General features: G+C 41.7%; 1 protein-coding gene across 16 annotated transcripts in view; it reads left to right on the forward strand.

Annotated features, from left to right (window-relative positions):
* Window positions 1-7,943, forward strand: part of FRMPD1 (FERM and PDZ domain containing 1) — a 251,567-nt gene that overhangs the window by 107,231 nt on the left and 136,393 nt on the right. For 3 of the 16 annotated variants that reach the window (XM_069085273.1, XM_069085274.1, XM_069085268.1), the window contains exon 1: window positions 5,114-5,854. The exons of 12 other annotated variants lie outside the window; for them this stretch is intronic. The gene's annotated coding sequence lies outside the window, so the exon portion shown is untranslated. Of the gene's footprint in view, window positions 1-5,112; window positions 5,855-7,943 lie in introns of those variants that run through there. One more of the 16 variants, XM_069085277.1, reaches the window with a different exon arrangement.

Here is a 7,943-nt window from a genome sequence, read left to right on the forward strand (position 1 = left end):
AGGAAGGAAGGAAGGAAGGAAGGAAGGAAGGAAGGAAGGAAATACAATACAAAATGAAACTAGTTATGTTGCTGCTTAGCAAACTACTTTCAGATTTCAAAATTTCTCTTTCAATAGTGCAATGGGCTTTGGAATCAGAAAATATGGGTTCAAATCTCCTGTCTGTCACCTACTATAAATATGACCTTTTGAAATCACTTAACCTCTCTGGTCCTTTATAAAATTGGAGTTAGGTGTCCTCCAAACTCTCTTCTGGCTCCAATTTGATAACATTAATTTTATTGATCCTTTCTTTGATTTTCAGAATTTCTATTATTGTGTTTAGTTCTTTTCTGATTCCTTTGGTTGTATGTCTAATTCATTTATCTGATCTTTCTCTTTTGTTTATATAACTATTTAATGTATGTGTCTAAGGACTACTTCAGCTGCATCCCCAATGTTTTGGTATGGTGTCTTAATATTTTCTTTAATAAAATCATTTCCATGATTTGTTATTTGATTCACAAATTCTTTAGGATTATATCATGTATGTCCATATGAGTTTCTTTCCTTACTTCAAATGTTCCTTATTGATTATAACTGTCATTGTTTTGTGATTTGTTAAGGTGTTAAACATTTTGCTTTTCTGCATTTGTTTATAAACTGCTTATTCTCTAGTCCTTAGTCACTTTTTGTAAAGTGTAGAAAGTTACTTTTTGCAAAGATGTAAAATATGTATACTCCTTTCAGTTCCCATTTAGAAATTGCCAGAGATCTATCATATCCAACTTCTCTAAAATTCTATTCAGGTCATTAATTTCTTTCTCATTCATCATTATGTTGCATTTGTCTAGATCTGAGATGGGGCATACTGGGATCCCCATCTGTTGTCTATTTTTTTTCTATAGTTCAATTAGCTCTTCTTTAAGCATTTAAATGCTACGCCACTTGGTGAATATAATTATAGTATTTCATTACCTGTTGAGACTTTAAATATAATGAGGTTTTCTTACTTATTTCTTTTAACTGTGTCTATTTTTATTGTTGCTTTTTCTGAGTTCATGATTATATCCCTGTTATTTTGGATTCTTCTGAAGCACACATAATAAATTATGCTCCAGTCTTTCATTATTTTTTTTTTTGCTTTTTTCTTTGGAGGGCAATTGGGGTTAAGTGACTTGCCCAAAGTTACACAGCTAGTAAGTGTGTCAAGTGTCTGAGGCCTAATTTGAACTCAGGTCCTCCTGACTCCAGGGCCGGTGCTCTATTCACTGCACCACCTAGCCGCCCCAAGTCCTTCATTTTTGAAGCTATCTATTTCAACTGTATTTCTTGTGTGCAACATCTTGTTGGATTCTCCTTTCTAATATATTCTGCTAGCTTCCTATGTTTTAGGAATAAGTTTGTTCCATTCACAGTCAAAGTTATGAAGTCTTCATTTTAGTTGATGTTTGTCAAGTTCATAATAATAAAAAGGAAATTAAAATACACAGAAGAGAGCAGAAGAAAGTTTAAATGAGAACACACATATTCAAATGTAAAAAAAGGAAGAAGCAGAGACTTTTAAAGGAAACTCTGAATAGATTAAAATAGGCAAGACAGTGTTGGTACTACCTGATTAAGTCTGATGATAAAAACAGGCTATATATAAGAGATCCATAGTTTTGTATGTATACTCTTTTTCTATTTTTCTTTGAACATAGAAATTTCATGTTTATTGATGTTTGTAATAATAAAATTCAAATTTTAAAAAATCTCTAGTAAACACTATCCTGAGAACACATATAAATAAGAATAAGAGGGAAGTTGTGCGTGAACCCTTGAACTTATGTTTTATGCACTTTAAAAAAAAGTGTATCTTGGATTCTAAAAGTAACTTTAAGAATAATAAAAATTCACCAGGGCCGTGTAAAAGCAATAATAACTAAAGTCATTTACATTAACTGCTTACCATTATCACCTAATTACCATGCAGCACATTAACAATGTATGCATATCATCAAATCTATATCAGATATTTTGAAAAAGAAAACTCACTAGGCGCCAAGGGAAGAAAGAATTATTCTATGGCCTCCAAAGCTGCTGAATTAAAATCACCTAGTGTTTCTACTCATGATATAACACAGAGAATGCTAGAAAAGAAGATAATCAAATTTAAGTGGCAGCTAGGTGGTGCACAAGAGGGCATTCTCTGCCTCATTTCTTACCTAGCCTTAATCACTGAATGGATGTTGCCTTAGTCAAACGGAGACCTGTTAAAGACCTTAGCTTAAAAAGGCCAATGTCTCCCACAGAATCTAGGGCCATTTCCAGTCGTTCTGATCTATATCTTGCCACTGGACCCAGATGGCTCTGGAGGAAGATGAGGCTGGTGACTTTGCAGAGCCCTCCCTCCCTTAAATCCACTTGCAAGTCATGGCATCGCCTCCCTTGATGTCATGGTCCTTTTTGAGAACAAAGGACAAACAACAACAACATGAAATAGGTGCTACAGATAATAGCCACATTTGAGAGAGTAGGAAACTGAGGCTTAGAGGGTAAAGTGCCTGTGGACAAATGTCGAAGGAGGAATATGAACCCAGAGACCCTCTGCCTCTAAAAATTGCTCATTTAAGATGTAAAGTTCTTGTGTACAAATGCTAAGGGATGCTGTGGTTCAAAATGATGATATTTGTTCCCCTCCAAAGTATTTAGTGTTTTGTACCCTGTAAATACTTAATTGAAGGTGGCAATATGATTTCCAAGATACACAGAGTAATTTCTGTTATAATTAATTTTAGTCATGCAGAAAGTTTCCTCCTCCCTTGCCTGTTTCCAATATAGACTTAACAGCAGAGATCTGGTAGGACGTCTAAAAGACTGCTTTTCTAACACAGAAAGGAAAGTTAAAATTATGAACAACTATAAAAATTGTTTAAAAAAGCAATGTTCTCCCTAGTTAAATGTAATGCTCAGTGTTAGTGACATTCTGTTGAAGTTAAAAGGTGCATCCCGGCTTTCTATTAAATGATAAACTGTTGTCCACCTATATGTTTTGTAAGGGAATTTGTTGGAAAGTGTTTCTTGTGTCAAGATAAATTGTATCAGTGATTTTAAAAATAACATATAGCAGTGCTCCGCACAGGAGCAGGCATTTAGCAATTTAAAAAAATTATGTTGTTTAAAAAGCATAATGTCCTCAGTAATATTCCTGTTGACGTTCTTGAAAGCATTGTGGTGCAGTGGAAACAGAGCTGGGTTTGGATTCAAAGGACCCAGATTCTCCTAATTCTGCGCCTTACTATTTGTATTGCTTTGTCATTAGTCAGTAAACTTTGATTAAGTACCTACAATGTGCCAGGTATGCAGGAATACAAATATTTTTTAAAAAGAGAGTCCCTTCCCTCTAGAAGCTTACAAATCTAAGGGGGGAGAGGTAGTGGGGGAGACAAAACATTTTAAAAAAAGACTGAAAAGTGGGAGAGGTGGGGGAGGGGCATGGTGGAGAAACCAAAGAAGTCTAAAATGAGTGTAGCAGAATGGGAAACGAGAAGTTGAGATGTCTCTCCTTTCCTTTAACTGAAGGTTGAGAAGTTCATGGTTCCACCCTCCAAACAGAGTCAGACGAGGTGTGCTGAGTACCAGAGTCGATTGGATCTTGAAAGATGATGAGTTTTCCCAATGATTTTACTGGGGTCATGGCAGAGTACTCAAAGATGTCCAAAATTAATGCAGCTACATGGGAAATATGTATGATCTTGGGCAAGACAGAACTCACTGGCCCTCCCATTCTCATCTGCCTTATGAGAAGACTAAAAGAGAATGGAGTAGATTGGCTTTAAGTCTAGGGAAGTTAAGTATGGGGAGAAGCAGGATAGGGTGCTTAGAATGGAGAGTCGGTCCCATTCTTCTGGTGCCAGCATGTTGTCTTCAGAACCCTCAAACTTCACAGTTGGCCCTTAAGGGTGATCTCTAGTCTAACTCTCTTACATATTGATGAGAAAGCTCTTTGACATTCATCACTCCAAGTCACAGGAAAACCAAAATGAATGTATTACTGTACCAATTCAGGTCCTCAAAGGCACTGATTGCCCTGTATGGTTTGTTGTCCTTATGCCTAAAGAATATTCTCAAAATTGGGGGGAGGAAGGAGGAATTAGAATGAAGAACATCTGAAAAGTAAGTTAGAGTGAAGTTAAGATGGGGGGGAAAAGAGAGGAGAGGGGTGATTTTTAGGGCAAAACCTTAAAAAATAGTGATGGTAGAATTTGTGGGAGGATGGTGGTGCTGAAATAATTAGGAGAGTAGATTCTGGGGCCGCTAGGTGGCGCAGTGGATAGAGAGCCCCGCCTGCACTCAGGAAGGACTCGCCTCCCTAAGTTCAAATCTGCCTTCAGACACTTACTAGCTGTGTGGCACTAGGCAAGTCATTTAACCCTCTTTGCCTCAGTTTCCTCCTCTGTAAAATGAGCTGGAGAAGGAAATGGAAAACCACTCAAGTATCTCTGCCAGGACAATCTCAAATGGGGTCGTCAAGAGTTGGAACCGACTGGACGAGACTGACCCGGTTTATTAGCTGCGTGAACATGGACAAGTTACAGGGTGGCACATGCCATAGAGCGATGGACCTGAAATCGGAAAGACCTGATTTCCAATCCAACTGCAGACACTAACCAGCTGTGTGATCCTGGGCGAGTCACTTTGCCTCAATTTCCTCATCTGCAAAAATGGGGATGATAACATCACCCTACACCACAAGATTGTCCTGAGGCTCGAATGAGATAATGTTTGTAACGGTGACTGGCACATAGTTTGCCAGAAACTATAAAATGCTTATTCCCTTCCCATCCCCTCACCCCTTAACCTCTTTGGACCTCACTTTTATCTTCTGTAAAACGGGGGAAGGTAGGGGTCTGCTTACCTCGCAGTGTTGTGAAAACCAAATGAGATGCCTGAAAGCATTTTATAGACTATTAAAAAAAAAAAACTATAAAAAGAAGGGGTTATTAGGTTTGCAGTGGTCCCTGAAAATCCTCGGTTTGTCTGTGAATACATTTTCATTATAGGAGTTAACTTGGGAAAGGATTCAATTTCAAGAGGATGCAGCTAAGGGGGTTAGAATTTAGGGGCGATTCTAAGGTAGTTTAGGTACCTCGGGCTACAATAGGCGGGGGGCGGGTGCATGGGAAAACTGATTGAAAGAGGGAAACCAAGTTTGGGTTCCGAAGATTTCTGAAATGGGGTGGGGAAACAACTCGGGTGAATTTCGGGGGAAGGGCTGAGCATCGGGAGAATCCGGCAGATCTGGGTCAGGCATCTTGGGGAGGGATGGAAGCCCCGGGATGTGGAGCTCCTGAGGGCAGACTGTCACGGAGAGAAGGCTGGCTGGGAACTACCGGGGGCTGGGTACCAGCGGGCAGTCGGAGGGCTCTCCCCTGGGTGGGGTGTGTGTGCGGGGAGGGGGTCAGACACGCCCACTGCGGCGGGGCTCCTCTCTCCCAGGACCCAAGGCGGACAGCGGCAGGAGGGGCTTCTACCACCTCGCTGTCACCCAGCTTGCCCCCTGTCTGGGAGGCGGGGAGTCTGGGGGGTTGGCTCCTCCTTCTCCTCCACCCGTAGCCTCGGTCCGGTGGTCGCAACACTGCCCCCACCCTTAGCCGGAGCCTGAATTTCAGCACCTGCCACCAGCCTCAGCTCAGCCCCCCCGGCCCGCCCTCCTCCTCCTCTGGTTGCAGTGGCTCGGGGAGGAGGAGGAAGAGAAAAAGACAGAGGAAGAAAAAGGAGGCGGGAGCTGGAGCAAGCAGCTGGGCCAGGGGGTGGCCTGGCTCTGGAACCTGTCTAGTGGCCAGCGCTCCCCTTCCGCGGAGCTGAGACCAGGGCGGTGTCTCTTCCGCAGGTAAGGTAGGGGAAGCACTAATGGGAGGGGGTCCGGGTTGGGGAAAGTTTCCTGGACTTGGGATGGGACATTGAAGAAAGCAGAAAAGAGATCTACCCCATTCCGGCCCAACCTCTCTGCCCTGGGCCCCAGTGCCTCTCGGACATGGGGGATGCTATGCTGGAAGACCTTTCCCTCCCTTTTTTCCTTGCCGTCCTCGGTGAATGGGTTTCCTTGGGCGGGTCTGGGATGGGAGCCGGCTTTCCTCAGTTCCGCAGCGCGAGGAGCCAGCCCCCACCCACGGAAGGCCGGCGGGGTTGGGGTCAGGGTGAGGGCTGGAGGCATTCCTAAAAGATCTGTACTTTGCTCGGTGTTCACAGAGTATATCGAGTCAGCGATTACAGGGCCGGACGTGCATTTCTGGAAGTCCAGGACAGGGCCTTTAACAGTTAAATTTCTCTTGCAAAACCTGCTTTAAAAAAAAAAAAGTTTTCACAAATTGTATTGCGAGTCTGAGCATCTCTGTCCTTCCCCTGTGCTTGGGAGAGTCTGTGCCTGCAGTGAGCCGCACCAGTCGTTAAAGGGGGTGCCTGCCTGTCTGTCTGTCGTGGTGTATGGGAAAGATGGGACTGCACATTTGCTGATCTCATGTGGCAGGCACATCATCGTTAGCTTTCATCGGATTCAGCGCTCTGGATTCTTATCGTTGGGTCAGCTTCTCTCCATTTAGCTCTGTGGGACGATGAACACATCTGCAGAAACATGTCCTAAGACACAAGTCTTTCTGGATAAATACCTTGCCTGTCTCTGTCTATATGTTTAACGTGTGTGATTGTCTGTTCGTCTGTATCTGTGCCTGACTCTGTGTGTGTAGTGGGGTGGGATGGATATCCTCTCGTCCTTGGCTATGTTCTACAGAAAACCTGCCTCCCTTTTAACATAAAGTAAAAAGATGTAGTTGCTGTGTGCTTGTTTTAGAAAACCCAAAATAGGCATGGCAAGAATTTTTGAGCCATTGGTTCTGTTAGTGATTTGGGTCGTCATAAAATATTCATCAGCCGTAATGATTTGTTTTCAAAGTGACTTTATAGATCAGGAAGCATTTCTGTTTATTTGTGGTGTCTGGCTACTTTTTTTTAAACACCCCTAAAACCATATGCTTGTGAAAAGATTTATTGTTCTTAAGGAGGGCCTTTGGCTTAGGCTGTGGATATGGCATCCTTGCAGCTGTCCTGCCATTCTGTAAAGTGATTTCTGAAATGCTTTCCAATTGATACTATTTTAAAATATCTTCTGCCTATCTGGCTCTGGTGGTGTTGACTAGTCGTGGGATTTGGCCAATCTGTCTTTACACACAGTAGGTAAATTCTGGCTGTGTCACAGCAAATGAGTATTGGTATCATTCTGTTAGTCCTGAAATATTGCAGGATTATCTTAGTTCTCAAGTTGCATTTCTGGTATCCCTTGTGCCTCTGGATAAGTGCAGTGTGTGAATAAAATACATTATTATGAGAAAATTCTAATGAAAATGATTTTATCTCCCTTAGATCATTTGGTTTTAAGTTGTGAATTTGATGAAATTAAAAGGACCAAGTAAAGTGCTTTTGGGAATAGAGCAGAAAAATAACAATGTTTGTGTTATGTAGCTACTTTAGGAATTCTTGCTTTCTCAAATTAAACTCTGACTCAAGGATATTTCATATGCACCAGATTTTGTAATAAAATGTTTTTAATCAGGTGAATTAAAATTTAACCACTTCTTCCCAGAAAGAAGTTCTTTTTCCCTTTACCAATTTGTTTTTCCATCTTATTTATCAACATGATCATCCTAGGTCAACTATGGCTTAATGGAAAAGAAACTAAGGGTGGAGTCAGAGGACCTAGGTTTAAATCTGGTTCTGCAATTTACAACCTGCAGATAGGGGTGTGATGAAGTCCTATAGATAGGTACAAAATGATGAGGTGGCTGCTCTGGACCCCCTACTTAAATAAAGAGGATCTGGAAGGAAGTCTCCTACCCTCTACAAAGATACATTTTATAGGTATTTACTCCCTCCCTGCTCTCTCTGTGTCTCTGTCTCTGTCTCTCTCTCTGTCTCTCTCTCTGTCT

The sequence above is a fragment of the Petaurus breviceps genome, unplaced genomic scaffold (assembly GCF_028583685.1).
Source record: "Petaurus breviceps papuanus isolate PSGF00001 unplaced genomic scaffold, PetGlider_PUasm1.0 175, whole genome shotgun sequence".
In the NCBI taxonomy this organism is placed as follows: domain Eukaryota; kingdom Metazoa; phylum Chordata; class Mammalia; order Diprotodontia; family Petauridae; genus Petaurus; species Petaurus breviceps.